We start from the raw sequence: 14,541 nt of genomic DNA on the forward strand, positions 1-14,541 counted from the left end.
ATTGACAAAATGAGATTGTCAATGTCTTGTTGAGGTACATTTGCCCATTCAGCGATTAAAAGCTCTCTCAATTGAAACGTTGTGAGAATGTTCCCCATATGCGGAGTAATTCTTCGTTGAAGCATGTCCCACACATGCTCGATGGGATTCAGGTCCGGTGATTGTGCTGGCCATGGCAATACATCAACTCCTTCGATGGTGAGCCAGTCAGTCACTAGACGCGCGACATGTGGACGAGCATTATCGTGCATTAGATGGAAGTTTTCACTAACAGCACCAGCAAACCGACGGACGATAGGTAGAAGAATGGTGTCGAGGTACTGTCGAGCTGTGAGGGAGCGATTTGGAAAAACGAGATCGGTTCTGCCGCCGATCATGATTCCGCCCCATAGCATTACTGTACCACCTCTGTATGTGTGGACTTCCTGGACGTGTCTCAAACGTTAATTATTTCCAGGTCGTCTCCACAGTCTTACTCGACGAGAATCTGGATGAAATTCAAATCTGGATTCGTATGTAAACAAAACTGTGGCCCAATCATTTGCATCCCAGTTTTGATGTTCTTGACACCACTCTAATCTTCTACCGCGATTGCCTCTCGACAAAAGCGGACATCTAAGTGGCCTTCTGTTGTGGAGATCTGCTTCATGCAGTCGATTTCTGACAGTATCATGACCAATGGTTACCTGGTGCGTCTGCTGCAACACGTTAACCAACTCAGGTGCTGTGATTGTCGGTTGTCTTCTTGCGGTTAAGACCAAAAATCGGTCTTGAACTGCAGTTGTAGCGCGTCCTCGCTCTGGATGTTGTTCGGCTGGACTGCCAGTTTCACGGAAACGCCGCCACAATCGACTGATAACACTTTGGGAGACCCCCAAACGAAGAGCTACATCATTTTGTCGCATGCCATCTTGAAGAAGCCCTACAGCTCTATTCATCTCAGCCAATGGTAAGTGATGGCGTTCCATGTTAAAGCACAATATTTCCAGTTTAATTGCTGGGCAAGAACTGCATAGAATGTACAAACTCGACACTTTCAGATTATTTATTTTAGCCGAAAACCCACAGTTTGTAAAAAACTTGATAAAAGATTAGTTACCGTTTTTGCAGGCTTTGTTCAACCCATAGAAATCTACAGGGTGGTCGAGTGTACCAATTTAATCGAAATTAAATTATATATATATATATATATATATATATATATATATATATATATATATATATATATATATATATATATATATATATATATATATATATATTCAGTATTACACCGTCAGTAGCCATGGAGATCCTACTAGATCATCTCCTCGCCTCATTTTTCTCCTCGATAGGAAGACTTAACAGATTGTCTCTGGTCTGGATTTCTAGCCATACTGGCTTGGAAGGCAATGAGGCTGCTGACTCCTTTGCAAAAAAGGGTGCTGCAAGCAGCTTCATCGGACCAGAACCTGTCATTAGCATCGCTTTAGGCTTTGCCAAACAAAGATTGAATACCTGGATGACAGAAAGATTTATGGACTTCTGGCAGAATCTTCCAGAAGTTTATTCACCCTTCGAAGTTTGTTACCAAACAGTTGTTGGACTACAGTAGGGATGAACTACGATGTCTAACAGATCTTGCAGGGCACTGTCATTTGAATAATTATATGCAGAGACTCGGACTGTAGGAAGACAGTGTGTGTCGCCTCAGTTTAGAAAATGATGAAACAGAAGAAAACATACTTTGTGCCTGCCTTGCTGGAAACTGAATCAGGTTTTTACAGTTCGAGAGAGCCTTGCGGGTTGAAGTGGAGATTCGAATAGATCCACTCACCTGACATATTCGTATTTATATCTCCTCGATACAGTCTTCATACACGTTTTAAAACCAATTAGTTTCATTAACTTTTGAGAAAGTTCAAAGAAATTAAAATTTTGTTTATTTCTCCAGAAGTCTGTAGATCAGCGATATTCAGAAGAGTTGCTGAATAAATGAATAATGCGGAATTATATCAAGCATTTATTGAGAATAGAGAGAAAGAGAATTTCTATTACTTTTCGAAATGATGTTTGGGACCATTAATGAAATATTTTTCAGGGTACTAAAAACAACATCATATTTTTGTCAACGATGCCAAAATCAGGAATAATTCAAAATTGAAATAATAACTTTCGTTTTGAATAATGAAACTGTTTGAAATTGTGACTGTTGTGACAATCCTAGACAACAACTTAATATTTGAAGATTTTGCTTTTGACGACCTTCTTTGGGTATTTCCACCTTCTACAATCTGAATAATATGAAAATTGTAATGGAAAACTGTATACACGTGTAGAAAAGGCGAATTTTTTGTTCACCCCGATAAGTTACTGCGTCAATTCTAGAGAAATAATTTTGCCTACCTTAAACTTAGTCAGAAAGCAGTTTTTTGCTGATTCTTTCAATTTCTCATCTTTCTCGACAGATGTCTAAGGGGTTTTCAAATGTTCAAGTTTGCTAATTTTGTTATCGTATCAAACCATTTCTCAAAATGATATTTCAAGAAAAACCAAAATATAGACTACTTTCAATATATTTTTCAGATGAAAAGGTAATATCTTGGAGGAGCTTGAATTCCAGTGAAAGTAGCAGTTCCGAAACGGCGTTTTTTTTCAGTTTGTGTCTGAAAGTTACTCCTTTGCTTGTTCTACTCTTGTTTGTAAAGGGTTCATTTTGAAATTAATTGCTTTTTGCCTTTCTTTGGAATATCCCCACATTTTTGTTGTGTAAAGATAGAGGAGTAGAAAGCTAAGACCTTTCTTTCCCAAAAATTGATTTCTCCTTAAACCCTTTTCAATTCAAACAAGGCTCGGTGGATTTTCAAGTTATATGAAGATGAGTACAGGAAACAAAGTATGTGGAGCTCAATTTTATTTACACAAACTCCACAACCAAAATTAAAATGTATGTTTTTTATAAAGCCAAACACTTTAAGTTAAAGCCCTCTAGTTGAATAATTCTTTACACTCACGTGCCTGTAAATTTTCCACACCAGAGATTTTTGTGGCATGTCGATCGAAGTCTCACCATTTCTGAACAGTTCATAGATTATATCTCAATAAATCTGGTTACAACTAAACTCGTATAAATTACCATTAGGCAATACTCTTCCACAGGTGGCCCACCTCTAAAAAGAACCCATACGTACAGCCCCGTCTATTTGATATTAATCTAATATCTCTAGCGCCGTTAATAGTGACACCTGGCAGTATTTATATGAATTTATGTGGCTTTTAGGCTACAAATTATCTTTAATCTTTTTTCTCCACTACCGTCGCGAGCGGCACGCCGGGCTCAGCAAAAGCGTTCAATGGGTTTCTGTGGATTCCTCGTGAGTACCACGTCCATTAAAGATCCGCGGGTGGTGACCAAACCGTTCTAGCGTTCAGGATTGACTCAATCATAACTCTCGGCGATACCGCTAAACTAGTGGATTGCCTGTTTTAGTATATGCAATGATTAGTTTTTTTAAAATTCATTAAGTTCTACCGAAAAAATTGTTGTGTCAATTGTGGGACGTTTTTTTGTTATCTAACCAGAGTCGGGAGAATACCGTGTATTCGAAAAAAATGCCAAATAAAATTGACTGTATTGACAGTGTTGACAAGTATTTTGACGAAAAGTTGCAATCGAATAAAACAGAAAGAAAAGTAGCAACGGGAAAAAGAATAAAAAGCCAAAAAAAACGAAAGGTATGGTCAGTCTGGTATCGTAATTGAACTGAAAAATGCTTATATCCAACTAGCGACCTGCCCGAGTTCTCACGGGTGCAATTAATAGTTGTAATTTTCATCGTGAATAGTTCAAGTCTGTGGCCTACAGATTCAATAAATTCAGGTTTTTTCTGTTGCCACTGCCTGAATTTTTTCATTACTGCAGTAAATACATGATTTTTTTAAACAAAACACCCACGTAGTTTGCTATTCTGTTGGGATATCTGAATGAGGAAGGAGTAGTCTATGTTAGTTCTGCATAATGTACATTTCTAGTAGTGAATGAATTATTTATTGAAATTGTTTCGGTAGTTTTACAGTTTATGGATCATAGCTTACCTGCCACAACTCAAGTAGTAGATTGTTTTCTACTAATATCTGATCTAATATGTGTGATTGATGATTTGTTTAATTTGTGGTAATTCATGATCACTTTAATGAAATGAATAAAAACACTTCTGTCTAATTTCCACTAGTTGACGGTATACTCCTAAATGAGCAACTCAATTCATGTAGGTCTCCTCTCTTGAATTTATAAGTTGAACAACCCCTAGACTTTTCAGTGGTGAATTTTAAAGTGGGCATCTTGGTTCGCCCAACTACCTGTCTATCAAATACCTGTCCTTACTCCTGATGAAACCGAGTTTTCAAACTCCACATCTCAGTTTCATACTTGATATTGGGGTCAAATCCGAAACTGTGAAAATCATTTCTCTAAAAACAAAATATCAACAGCTTTCAAAAGTAATAATAATTTAGGTAGAAACAAAACGGGATAAATTGAAAAAAACAGCTTTATATAGAATAGAGTGTGGCGAATGCTCTGCAGTATATACAGGCCATACCGGTAGAAATTTTGACATAAGGCTGCGTGAACACATCTGGACAAACAATCTACAATGTACGAGCATCTTCAAGGATCAAAACACAAGTGTTTTCATTTCATCAAAGTACTCGTAAGGCGTCTGACTAGTCAATTTCTCCCGAATCTCTGGCAAATACTGCAGCCTTATGGGTTTACTTAATTTTTCTCTCATTTTTTTCGTGACACCCATTCCAGCAATTTTGCGTTAACCAAAACAGTTTATCAATACACTCTTCGAAGATTTCAACTATCGTTAAACTTGTTTCAGTCAATATTGCAGTTACCCCTGTATGTCTACCACTACTCCCGGCTCTAGTCAGTATATTGGTAGATTTCTATACAAATTTCTGAATTGAATATATCGTCAATAATATGCGTTTCCGACAGACATACTATATTGGGGTTTTTTTATACCCACAAAAGTCCAAATTCAATCAATGCAGGTACACTTTGACCATTGACTTTGACCATATGAAAAAGAATAATCGTGAATGATTGTTATCTGACTTTGCTTGACAAGGAAGAACAATATTAGTACATTCAATATTACTAGTTTTTTTCATATGAGCAGCATAAACATTTTCATTGCTGATCCTATTTGATTGATTATTCCCTTTTATACCCCCACTTCTGTCTATCAATTCTATACTTCTTTCCATCAATTCGACTTTACCTAAGTACTTAAAAATAAGGACTTTTTTAAATAACAAATGTTAATAGTTCAGTATTGAATTGACATGCAAGAACACAATATTTTTCGTATATAAAACCCAAATTTGTTCAATGTTTATGAACCGTGATCTGCAGGTTTTTATGTCTGACGTTTCGTCTACTACTGCGGCACACATTATCAAAAGTGATGCAGCAACGGTCGAAGTGATCATGTATCGAACATGTATTTTGGTGTCATGGGGTCCCAGAACATGTTTGATATTTGTTCTTCCACATATTCCAAAACTTCTGCTTAACTTGATGTCATGTAACACGGTGACCTTTCTTGGCTGAATTGGCCCATCCTAGCTCACCAATCATTAGAAGATCTAAAGGAGCAACATTCAAGGGTGTCTCCAATGCAGCTCTCATGGGCAGTGTTTGTTTTTGAAAGAATTGACGATTTGGGCTTTCACTTCTACGAATTAAAAACATCATAATAGACTGAAAAAGTTTGTTTGAAGGTGATTGACAGTGTTTCATTATGGATTTCATCAGTTCAGGCTTCCATTATATAAAAGTATTTGAAATCCCTGAAAGAACTGAAAAATGAGAATTATTAATGAATAGCTGAAAATAACAATTATATTATTAAGTTAAGTTGGTATCCACAATCATCCGAAGACGATTGTGGATACCAACAATCAAAACGTTGTGATGTAACTTGGCTTGGAATCTCTTAACTTTTTTTTATCTTCGTTCAATTGTTCAATTTTTTTTTTTTTGGGAAAAAATTTTTTGGCTTTCTACTACTCCATCTTGATACAAAAAAAGGGAATCTTCCAAAGAAAGGAAGAAAGTAATCAATTTGAAAATGAGTAATTCTATACATGGATGTGTAGATCATGCAAAAGAAGTAACTTTCAGACACAAACTGGAAGAAAGTCCTCCTGAAACAGCTACTTTTATATAAACTTCGAATTACACGAAAGAAAAAAAATCTTTTGAAACAAATACTTCTATATGAAGTATTTGTACTCGTACTTGTACTTGTACTTCTATATGAAGTATTTGTTTCGAAAGAATTTTTTTTCTTTTTTTTTTCTTTCGTGTAATTCAATGTTTATATGAAAGTAGCTGTTTCAGGAGGACTTTCTTTCAGTTTGTGTCTGAAAGTTACTTCTTTTGCATGATCTACACATCCATGTATAGAATTACTTATTTTCAAATTGATTACTTCCTTCCTTTCTTTGGAAGATTCCCTCATCCCTTTTTTTGTATCAAGATGAAGTAGTAGAAAGCCAAAAACTTTTTTTTTCCCAAAAATTAATCACTCCTAAAAATATAACCCCTTCAATTCAAATATAATTGTTATTTTCAGCTATTCATTTTTGATTCTTATTTTTCAGTTCTTTCAGGGATTTCAAATAATTTTATGTAATATCGTATAATGGAAGTCCGAACTAACGAAATCCAGACTGAAAAAGGTTTCATAGACGTCATATTTGATATCGAAAGTCAAATTTTTTAAAAAATGATTCAAGATAGATAATAATAAGGTTTCCTTATTTCATAAGAAATCAGAAGTAGATTATAAATTCATGAGATAATATAAGGAGGTACCTTTAAGATAATGATCTACTTCCAGTACAACCTGAAAAGCTCCGGTCTTGCAATAATTTTGGATGAACTTTCCCATAATAAATGAGTGAACACTTTGGGTTATTCTCCTATAATTATTGCAACATTTATCAAAGCAACTATAGTAGAAACACCCTATACAAACAGTCAACAGAAATGTCAGTACTATACTCTCCCAAACTACTGATTCTTTTATGTGACCTACTGAGCTTGAAAATGTACTGTTTTCATGTAGAAAAGAAATTTGAATAATTTGTGAATCAACTTACGTTTGGTTTTTGTAGAATTGAAATAATTAAATTGTAGTGAAATCCAACCAGGAAACAATTAGTCCATTCATCCGTTTTTCAATCAAACGTTATGTCACAGAATACTCACAAATTTGATGGAAGCATATGCGTTTCGTTGTTGTTACTCTGTTTGCAAGTAAATCAAAGATTTTGACAAAAAAACGCATCTTTCAAAATTAGAAATTCATTTTATTATAAAACAACGATAAAAATAAAAAACAATATTTGACATTTACGTACGTTTGTAATCTTGAAAAATCAAACCTAAATAATGATCATTCAACTGCGATTAAATTACAATAACTGATCTGTTCAATATCAAAACAGTGATCAAGTGCCTACCAGAGGTACGCGTTTTGGTCCCAATCTGACAGAATTCATATTCAAAATTTGAATTTGTCAACCTTTCTTCTCTGTTAAACAGTGGAGTGGAACCAGGTAATTTACTAGTCATGTTGAATTTTAATTTGAGTTTCAATCATGAGATTATAATGAATGTTCAAGAGACCATAAAAATGAGGCGTCTCATTAGAAGACCATATATATCCCAAAATTGTTGGCGTTGACATTTATATCAAAAATATTGTTTCTATAATGAAAATTTCTTTTTGACAGCTGAAAATTGTCTACAATATTTCATATCGCATAAAAGTTTGTGAATGATATTTGTTTCCACTGAAAAATAGATATTTCGTTAATTTCTGTCTTCTGAAGAAGTGACTTATTTAGTTCTGAAACTAGAGACATCAAGTATTATATTCCATTAAGAAAATGGGGTTTCGAATCATGATTATTATTTAGGTCGTGGGAGTGAAGTAAACGTCTCAGTTCGGCCAACAGAAGTGTGATATATTCAAGTGATTACTGTCACTGTCAACCAATCATATTAGCCCTGGAGTTGGCAATATAACCAACAGTAATGTCATCCTTACGTCAATCAAAATAGCAACATTTCGTAGTATGAAAACTTGTTTGTCGTATAGTATACATACTGGTATTTCTGAGATTTCCACCAGCAGTCTATTCATACATCGATTGGGGAGGAGAAAAGAGGAAACCTAAGAAGACATGTTTTATTTTCTGATTGTCGTAGTCCTTGTATGGGTCTTTGTATTGTGTATAGTATATGATTACAGGAATAATATGACACGGATAAATGGAAGGGTATGTAAATCAAGTATTTCTTTGATAGGACAATCACCAATAAGTTTGATAGTCAGGTAGCACTTCATTGTAAGATTTCCAGTGGACAAAACCGTGAAACGTGTTTCGCCCTACAATAGCTTCCTCATGCGGTTTCGTACTAGCTTCAGTATAGGTATTGTATGGTGATCCACGTGTTGTCCAGTGATAAAGAGTCACTTGAATACTAATCTGGGTCATAAGATCCTTTTTTTTTGGAACTTCTGTCCAAGGGCACCAAAAATCATGATCCAGAGCTCATTCGATTTGGAATGATCTCTACGAACTTTTTGAAAAATCTCAAGAGGGGCTCGAAAAAATTGCAAAAGTTTTAAACAATTCAGTAAAAAAAAGGGGGTTTGGTTTCTGCAAATATTTCGAAAAATATTGAAGATAGACAATTGAGTAACCGGAAATTCATGGAAAAAATTTTTTTTCGTGGTTATTTAATTAGATATTCTTCGGTTAATTAACAAGTTTTGAATTTATATAAAAACCCTGCTAATTTTTAAACTAAAAATCTCAAATTTCTTTCCGTTCTTAAACCTTTTTTGAAAGCCTTCAAAAAAGATTCCCGTTGGAAAAATTGAAAAATTTTGATTTTCCACTTTAAAAAGTGAAAAATTCAAATAACGCAATGAACATTTTTTTTCAATATTCAAAGTCATTCGTATTCTTATTATTTGAAGTAACACAAAAATGATTTTTCATATTTTTAGATATATTTGTTTGAAAAATTGTTATAAACAAATGTATTGTTTATAATATTTTTGAAATTTTTTGAGAAGATTTTTGTCTGATGAATATTATGATTTTTTAAAAACAGAATCATCCTTTCAAAAAAATTTGTTATTGCTTAAAACCGCATTTGTTGATCAACAATTTTTTTTGCTAGTCAATATGAATATTGAGGAACGATTTTTTTTTGAAAATCATAATTACTATTTCTCTTTGATATTCTGAAAAACATTTCTTTTTCAATTCATATTTTCTTCACTTATTCAATAAACAATTTGTTTTGAACATATTCAGTTTTACGATTTTTTGAAATACCACAAAAAAACCACCATATGTCACTTTCTGTATGAAAAATGTTTTATGTATTTTTTACAGATTTTTTAATATATTTCTTTTTTTACGCGAAAAGTGATACATGGTTGTTTTTGTTTTTTCAGTAGTACCTATTTGAAAAAATATATCGTAAACATTAATTGAGAGAAATGAAAATTATGGTATAAAAAAAATCGTTCCTTTATATTCATATTCAGTAGCAAAACAAAATTGTTAATCAACAAATGCGTTCTCGAGCAATAAAAAACTTTTTTCAAAAAAGGATTTCATTTTCATAAATCATATTATCAGGGGAGCCCACGATGCAAAATGGGGATTTACTCGGTCGTCATTGAGACATATTAGGTTGCAAAGATTAGATGATAACAAGAAAAAATGTTATATAATATATACCTATTCATTGGTGGGGAAAGAGGCTATAGATTTTCAAATATGTAAAAAAATACTGTTTTATGGACATACTCGAGCGCGTCAGATATTGATAGCATCAATGTCCTACGTATTTTTTATAATGTTGGTATGTTGATCTGATCGTTTGCATGATGTGGGTGGTTGTACGTAAGAGTTGAAAGTGAAGAGAAAAAAAAATTATTCGAGCGCGTCAGATTTTCTAAGGGGGTGTTAAGTGCAACAAAAAAAAGCTCTCATTCAATAATCTGACGATTCCGATCTGACGTAAACTCGCGGCCATTATTATAATGTGCAAAAAAAATCGCCATTTTGAAATACTCAAGCGCGTCAGATTAAGATATATATGGTTCATCTTTATGTTTTAGACTTGCTGTCTCATAATCTGACGATTATCTAGAGGGATTCGCTTAATTTGATAAAAACAATATTTTTTAAATTTTTTATTCAATTCATTTAACTAAATTAATTGAAAAGCTCAGGAAATAGCATGCAAATAAATAAGTGTATGTTTTTTTAATAGAATACTTGTATTTATAAGAAAATAATTTCAAAAAAATGCTCAAAAAAATTATTTTTTCATAGTCAATTGATTAATTAATGAAGAAAAGAAAAATGAAACTTTCTATGTTTTTTACCACTTTTATTTGTAACTAACGTTAATGCAGTTTCATTCTATAAGGACATTTTCAAACTTATACAATATATACCACTTTTATTTGTAACTAACGTCACTGCAGTATCGTCCTATAAGGACATTTTCAAACTTATATATTGTATAATTTTGAAAATGTCCTCATAGGACGAAACTGCAGTAACGTTAGTTAAAAATAAAAGTTGTAAAAAACATAGAAAGTTTAATTTCTCTTTTCTTCATTATGATTTCCTACCTCGTAGTAAAGGCTACATCCATCAATTAATTGATTAATTAATCATCATCTTCATCGTCATCACGAACGAGTCTCTGTGATCAGCTGTGATGGCGTCATGACAACAGAATTCAGAGTAGGGACGGAGTGAGAGAGTAATAGATAGAGAAAAAGTGAATAGAGAATAGAGGAATAGAAACTCGGAGAGGGAAATATAGGTATCACACAGCTGCACGCATTAAACTTTATCGACGAATTTTTGTTATTTCGGCTTGCGGAAATCGTCGGATTATATATCTTTCGTTATCTTTGAATTATTCCCTTAAAAAAAAAATGAGCTACGCTTGAGAATGTTGAAATGACGCCCTTCCCTTCCCTTTCTTTACGTCACTCTGAAATTGTCAGATTCCTGGAATATACACTTTTTAGCAGGTAATTAACTCACCCTACCTTAATCTGATCTGATGATCAATTTTTTTTACTAATCTGATCCTTTGTCCCTCACAGGCGGCCTTATATATGGGGCTCATTTTTGGTGGAAGTACTTAACCGGGTACAAGGTATCCCCCTGTATATTAATCTGCCGCGCTTCAGTAAATCCCTAAATCCCCGCTTGGGCTCTCCTATTATAATATTCATCACTGATAAAAATCACCCCAAAAAAATTATCTTATAAACAATAGATTTGTTTATAACAATTTTTTAAACATATAGAGCTAGAAGTTATGAAAAATCATTTTTATGTAACTTTGAATAATAAGAATACGAATAAATTTGAATATTTGAATTTTTCTCTTTTTATCGTCTTTGATTATTAATAACAAGGTGGAGAATCAAAATTTTCAACTTTTCCAAAGGAAATCTTTTTTGGAGGCTTTCTAGAAAAGCTCCAAGGAGTGAACAAAATTCGAGATTTTCAGTATAAAAATTATCAGGGTTTTTATGTAAATTCAAAACTCGTAAAAATTAGTTGATTAACTAAAGTATATCTAATAAAATAATCACGGGAAATTTCTTTGACATGGATTTTCGTTTATTCAGTATCTAGAAGGTATGTGATTTTATTTTTCCTCAATAATGATATTTATTGGGTTGAAATAATGTTTAGCTTTTAGCGCTATTTTCGCCTCTGAATTAAACTTTTAAGTATTGGTGGTAGAATCCCGGGAGGTAGGACTTTTTTCAGTAAATTTCTTCCTCTACAAGGATCTTTTTTCAAATTTTGTATATCTTCAATATTTTCTGAAATAGTTGCAAAAAACCTGAATTATTTACAACTTTTGCAGTTTTTTCGAGCCTCTCTTGAAATTTTTCAAAAAGTTGCTAGAGGTCATTCCGAATCAAATGAGCCCTGGATCATAATTTTCGGTGCCCTTGGAGAGAAGTTAAAAAAAAAAGATCTTGAGACCCAGACTCGAATGGATTTTCATCAAGCATCGGTCCTAATGATTGCAATGAATTTGTAGCTACGAAGAATAAATGATTTATGTTTTGGTTAGTTTCCGAGTTTTGCCGTGGTCTTCTCTGGTGACAATCTCCAAACGTTTCAACTTCAACTGCGGCAGTCATCTTCAGTGGCGTGGTCGAAGTACTCTTCTTGATGCCACTGAAGATGACTGTCGCAGTTGCAGTTGAAACGTTTGTAGATTGTAACTAAAGAAGACCGCGGCAAACCCCGGAAATCAACCAAATCATTGACGCCAGTCGTGAAAGCCTACATTCTCATAATTAATTTGTATGTTTGTAAAGTATCATTTCTTTGTACTTCATTTTTGGTTGTAAGTTCAATGCGTGCTGGCACACCTGTAAAGGGGGACATTTTGAACTCTTTTAACATCAGCTGTTCATTTCAGATATGTAGGAAACCACCTCGTCCGTGCAGTATTTGCGAAAAATATTTTGAAGAGTACATCAAAGATACGGGTTTGGAAAAACTTAAAAAGCGTCGTTATTAGTAACTGAAAAATGTATCCGCATTTCTGTTATGTTATGCTACCCCATCTTTGATTCACTGAATGTAATCAAAACGTCTTACCGATACATTTGATTCCTGTTTTCGTGGTAGGTTAGATGATATTCAATAAAATGTGATTTTGAGTTTCAAAGATATCTAAACTCATTTGTGAACAATTATGTGAATTATACAGAAAATAAGAACTTAATATTGGTGAAAATAACATCAAAGAGAAAAGTACTGCGTGAGTAGTTAGAGGTGCCGTACTTCAGATGACGCATTCGCTTTTCAGTTGTGGAAAAAACCTTGGAAGGAACCTACAGCACCACCTTAACACAGTTACCTTCGCTAATTGAGTTATATTATGAAAAAAAATTTACAAAAAATGAGTTCAACCGTATTCGTAGTGGTTGTTCTGCATAAATCAGTCAGAACCGTCTGAAAATCAAGTAGGTAATGTAATTATGTTCCGCAGCAAAAGGAAAAGCGGAGCGAGAAATCACTTCACATATTTGCAGCAAGTCCAACGAAAATCGCAAGTTTCGTGGAGGCCTCGCTTTCAGACCATTCAAAGGGTTTTATTGTAGTGCTCATGCATCTCCATAGATATACTAATGTGTTAACTATTTTTGCTAAAATTGCAACCAGAAAGCAGACTGAGGCTAAAAAAGCAACTCATAAAATAGGAAGGCAATATATTTTTCTCCAATGGAATTCAAAGAGTTGATTCCTATCTCATAAGAAAAAAGATATTCTATAGAAATTTTGAAATATGAAACTCAATTCCACAATAAGTATGCTACATGCTATGTGGTACAATCCAATAATTATTCACTACCGAATGCAACATTTCCGGAAAAAAAGATTCAAACATTTCAGTTGGAATTTCTTTCAGTTCTTGAATTAAAAACCTCCTCTCAACCCTTCTCTCAACTTTTGAACGAAACAAGATATCAAAGTCGGACAGAATGGAAGTGGAACAGATAGAAATAGTTTACCATTCAGTAGCGGAATTATACATAACGTGACGATTCTCATCTGACTTGTTATACACCGAGACCAAAGTACTTGATATTAGCCAATTATTCTGTCACAGTCTTCTCATGTACCAACACAAAAATAAGAAAGTTTCGATTCGGATATATATCACATATACATAACACAAGACACAAAAAAAATGCCCATAAAATACCAAAACCAGAAAAAACCATTGCACAAAGACGCAATACTTACCTAGAACCTAAATTATATAACACATTGGACATTGAGATGAAAAAAATTATATCCCTAATGTTTAAAAGTCACAAAAAGTCACTAATCGATTCATCGATACAAAAAATAATTACGAAATTACAAAACTATTGTTTGAAGGTGGTTGACAATGTTTCGTGGTGTATTTCATCAGTTCGGACTACCATTGTCTAATATATAATAAATTGATTTGAAATCTCTGAAAAAATAAAAAGATTAACCGAAAAATGACGATTTTATTGGAACAAAAAACTGAAATTACAATTCCAGTTTTTTGTTTCAATTTACCATTTCAGTTTCCAGTTCGAAAAACAAAAAACTGAAATTACAATTTCAGTTTTTTGTTTCAATTTACAATTTCAGTTTTTTGTTTCAATGAAATTGTCATTTTTCGGTTAATCTTTTTATTTTTTCAGGGATTTCAAATCAATTAATATTATATTAGACAATGGAAGTCCGAACTGATGAAATACATTACAAAACTATGATGGGAGATGCTGTGAAGAAAAAAGTAAAAACGAAAAAAAAAATGTGTTTTTTTCAATAAGCTACCATGATGAATAGATGTTGGATAGAAAATATCTATATAACGAATCATCACTAGTTGGTTGCGCCCTCTTGGCG

The 14,541-nt window shown here is 33.4% G+C and overlaps 1 long non-coding RNA gene across 1 annotated transcript; it reads left to right on the forward strand.

Moving 5' to 3' along the window:
- The first annotated feature begins 7,815 nt into the window (after window positions 1-7,815).
- LOC111510508 (uncharacterized) lies at window positions 7,816-12,819 on the forward strand. Its single transcript, XR_002722795.2, has 2 exons — window positions 7,816-8,346; window positions 12,566-12,819. It is a non-coding gene; the product is annotated as an uncharacterized lncRNA (long non-coding RNA).
- Window positions 12,820-14,541: the final 1,722 nt, after the last annotated feature.

The sequence above is a fragment of the Leptinotarsa decemlineata genome, unplaced genomic scaffold (genome assembly GCF_025532065.1).
Source record: "Leptinotarsa decemlineata unplaced genomic scaffold, Ldec_3_MD MMD2_tig00000035_RagTag_RagTag, whole genome shotgun sequence".
In the NCBI taxonomy this organism is placed as follows: domain Eukaryota; kingdom Metazoa; phylum Arthropoda; class Insecta; order Coleoptera; family Chrysomelidae; genus Leptinotarsa; species Leptinotarsa decemlineata.